This window comes from Oncorhynchus tshawytscha, linkage group LG24, assembly GCF_018296145.1.
Source record: "Oncorhynchus tshawytscha isolate Ot180627B linkage group LG24, Otsh_v2.0, whole genome shotgun sequence".
In the NCBI taxonomy this organism is placed as follows: domain Eukaryota; kingdom Metazoa; phylum Chordata; class Actinopteri; order Salmoniformes; family Salmonidae; genus Oncorhynchus; species Oncorhynchus tshawytscha.
The window spans coordinates 32,613,693-32,617,696 of NC_056452.1; the positions used below are offsets into that span (position 1 = coordinate 32,613,693).

At 49.2% G+C, this 4,004-nt stretch overlaps 1 protein-coding gene across 1 annotated transcript in view; it reads right to left on the reverse strand.

The window, feature by feature from the left end:
- LOC112237455 (AT-rich interactive domain-containing protein 4B) overlaps window positions 1-4,004 on the reverse strand; it is a gene marked incomplete in the record, with an annotated part of 163,348 nt that overhangs the window by 99,995 nt on the left and 59,349 nt on the right.

The window sequence follows — 4,004 nt, forward strand, 5'->3', positions numbered from 1 at the left end:
TGATGTGATTGGTCTTCTGACCAATTAGTGGGAAAAATATCAGAATTGGTGTTCCTGTGTAAACGTAGCCCTGGAGATCTGATATAATTGGATGGTGAAACTTGCATCCAGCCAACCAGAAGAGCAAGGCGAACCAATTCAGGCCTTCTGGAAAGTCAGGAACATCCTTGTCTTGCAAAGAAACATGTTACATTTGAAAAAAATGGACTTTGCAGTAGACATTTAGAATTAAGACAGCAACACCCCTTCCTACGGACAGAAAATCATTGAACCTGATTCATTTGATTCAATGCAATGAAATCTCTCGTGGACTGCAACCAGAGAAATAAAATGCATTTATGCCTAAAAGCCAGTCAACTTCCCGTCTGGTTATTCTGCTCATAGACACCCTGTTAAAATAGGCTATGGAAGTCATACAGAATACTATTGCAACAATTATTAGGCTAATTGGTGATAGGGGCTTGCACAAATGCCTGTCAACACACATGAAAGCACACTGATAAATTATTAGAACGAATTTGGCTATGGTAATGATATGAACACGGAATGAATACAGGCCCCACAAATAAACATTCACCAATTTGATGGAAAGGATAACATTAGTGTCTTTGGAGTGAAGATCTTCACATTCACTTCAACTTATTCTGAAGCAAGGGCAATATTAGTCCGCTCTAGGACTCCTCTCTAGGACTCCGTCCGCTCTAGGACTCCTCTCTAGGACTCCTCTCTAGGACTCCGTCCGCTCTAGGACTCCTCTCTTGGACTCCTCTCTAGGACTCCTCTCTTGGACTCCTCTCTCGTCCGCTCTAGGACTCCGTCCGCTCTAGGACTCCTCTCTGGACTCCTCTCTAGGACTCCTCTCTTGGACTCCTCTCTAGGACTCCGTCCGCACTAGGACTCCTCTCTAGGACTCCGTCCGCTCTAGGACTCCTCTCTTGGACTCCTCTCTAGACTCCGTCCGCTCTAGGACTCCTCTCTAGACTCCTCCGCCTAGGACTCCTCTCTGGACTCCTCTCTAGGACTCCGTCCGCTCTAGGACTCCTCTCTAGGACTCCTCCCTAGGACTCCTCCCTAGGACTCCGCTCTTGGACTCCGTCCGCTCTAGGACTCCGCTCTTGGACTCCGCTCTTGGACTCCGTCCGCTCTAGGACTCCTCTCTAGGACTCCTCTCTAGGACTCCTCCCTAGGACTCCTCCCTAGGACTCCTCTCTTGGACTCCGTCCGCTCTAGGACTCCTCTCTTGGACTCCGTCCGCTCTAGGACTCCTCTCTTGGACTCCGTCCACTCTAGGACTCCACTCTAGGATTCCACTCTAGGATTCCAGTCTAGGATACAACTCTAGGATTCCAGTCTAGGATTCCACTCTAGGACTCCACTCTAGGACTCCACTCTAGGACTCCACTCTAGGACTCCACTCTAGGATTCCGCTCTAGGACTCCGCTCTAGGACTCCGTCCGCTCTAGGACTCCGTCCACTCTAGGACTCCGTCCACTCTAGGACTCCTCTCTTGGACTCCGTCCGCTCTAGGACTCCTCTCTTGGACTCCGTCCACTCTAGGACTCCGTCCACTCTAGGACTCTGTCCACTCTAGGACTCCTCTCTTGGACTCCGCTCTAGGACTCCTCTCTTGGACTCCGTCCGCTCTAGGACTCCTCTCTTGGACTCCGTCCACTCTAGGACTCCTCTCTTGGACTCCTCCCTAGGACTCCACTCTAGGACTCCTCTCTTGGACTCCGCTCTAGGACTCCTCTCTTGGACTCCGCTCTAGGACTCCTCTCTTGGACTCCGTCCACTCTGGACTCTCTTGGACTCCGCTCTAGGACTCCGCTCTAGGACTCCTCTCTTGGACTCCGTCCGCTCTAGGACTCCTCTCTTGGACTCCGCTCTAGGATTCCAGTCTAGGATTCCACTCTAGGATTCCACTCTAGGATTCCCTCTAGGACTCCACTCTAGATTCCACTCTAGGATTCCACTCTAGGACTCCACTCTAGGATTCCACTCTAAGACAGAAGATGATGCCTAGTCCCATAATGTGTAGCCGGGTGAATTCCAAGTCACTATAAGGGTTCAGAACAATATTAACTTTCCTATGAGCACTATGGAGGGAGGTGAGATGAAGAATATTCTACAGCAGAGTCCTTTTCATACCAGGATGGCCTCCCAAATGGAACCCTGTTCCCTACATAGTGCACTAATGTTGACCAGGGCCCTATGCAGATATAGTGCACTAATGTTGACCAGGGCCCAATGCAGAGAGACAGGATCAGGGTATATGGACACCTATTCCATGTGCAGGCCTCTCATTTCATTATCAAAGTGTTATTTTAAATCAAATCAAATCAAATCAAATTTTATTTGTCACATACACATGGTTAGCAGATGTTAATGCGAGTGTAGCGAAATGCTTGTGCTTCTAGTTCCGACAATGCAGTAATAACGAACAAGTGATCTAACTAACAATTCCAAAAAAACTACTGTCTTATACACAGTGTAAGGGGATAAAGAATATGTACATAAGGATATATGAATGAGTGATGGTACAGAGCAGCATAGGCAAGATACAGTAGATGATATCGAGTACAGTATATACATATGAGATAAGTATGTAAACCAAGTGGCATAGTTAAAGTGGCTAGTGATACATGTATTACATAAGGATGCAGTCGATGATATAGAGTACAGTATCAACGTATGCATATGAGATGAACAATGTAGGGTAAGTAACATTATATAAGGTAGCATTGTTTAAAGTGGCTAGTGATATATTTACATCATTTCCCATCAATTCCCATGATTAAAGTGGCTGGAGTAGAGTCAGTGTCATTGACAGTGTGTTGGCAGTAGCCACTCAATGTTAGTGGTGGCTGTTTAACAGTCTGATGGCCTTGAGATAGAAGCTGTTTTTCAGTCTCTCGGTCCCAGCTTTGATGCACCTGTACTGACCTCGCCTTCTGGATGATAGCGGGGTGAACAGGCAGTGGCTCGGGTGGTTGATGTCCTTGATGATCTTTATGGCCTTCCTGTAGCATCGGGTGGTGTAGGTGTCCTGGAGGGCAGGTAGTTTGCCCCCGGTGATGCGTTGTGCAGACCTCACTACCCTCTGGAGAGCCTTACGGTTGAGGGCGGTGCAGTTGCCATACCAGGCGGTGATACAGCCCGCCAGGATGCTCTCGATTGTGCATCTGTAGAAGTTTGTGAGTGCTTTTGGTGACAAGCCGAATTTCTTCAGCCTCCTGAGGTTGAAGAGGCGCTGCTGCGCCTTCCTCACGATGCTGTCTGTGTGAGTGGACCAATTCAGTTTGTCTGTGATGTGTATGCCGAGGAACTTAAAACTTGCTACCCTCTCCACTACTGTTCCATCGATGTGGATGGGGGTGTTCCCTCTGCTGTTTCCTGAAGTCCACAATCATCTCCTTAGTTTTGTTGACGTTGAGTGTGAGGTTATTTTCCTGACACCACACTCCGAGGGCCCTCACCTCCTCCCTGTAGGCCGTCTCGTCGTTGTTGGTAATCAAGCCTACCACTGTTGTGTCGTCCGCAAACTTGATGATTGAGTTGGGCGTGCATGGCCACGCAGTCGTGGGTGAACAGGGAGTACAGGAGAGGGCTCAGAACGCACCCTTGTGGGGCCCCAGTGTTGAGGATCAGCGGGGAGGAGATGTTGTTGCCTACCCTCACCACCTGGGGCGGCCCGTCAGGAAGTCCAGTACCCAGTTGCACAGGGCGGGGTCGAGACCCAGGGTCTCGAGCTTGATGACGAGCTTGGAGGGTACTATGGTGTTGAATGCCGAGCTGTAGTCGATGAACAGCATTCTCACATAGGTATTCCTCTTGTCCAGATGGGTTAGGGCAGTGTGCAGTGTGGTTGAGATTGCATCATCTGTGGACCTATTTGGGCGGTAAGCAAATTGGAGTGGGTCAAGGGTGTCAGGTAGGGTGGAGGTGATATGGTCCTTGACTAGTCTCTCAAAGCACTTCATGATGACGGATGTGCCTAGCACCGG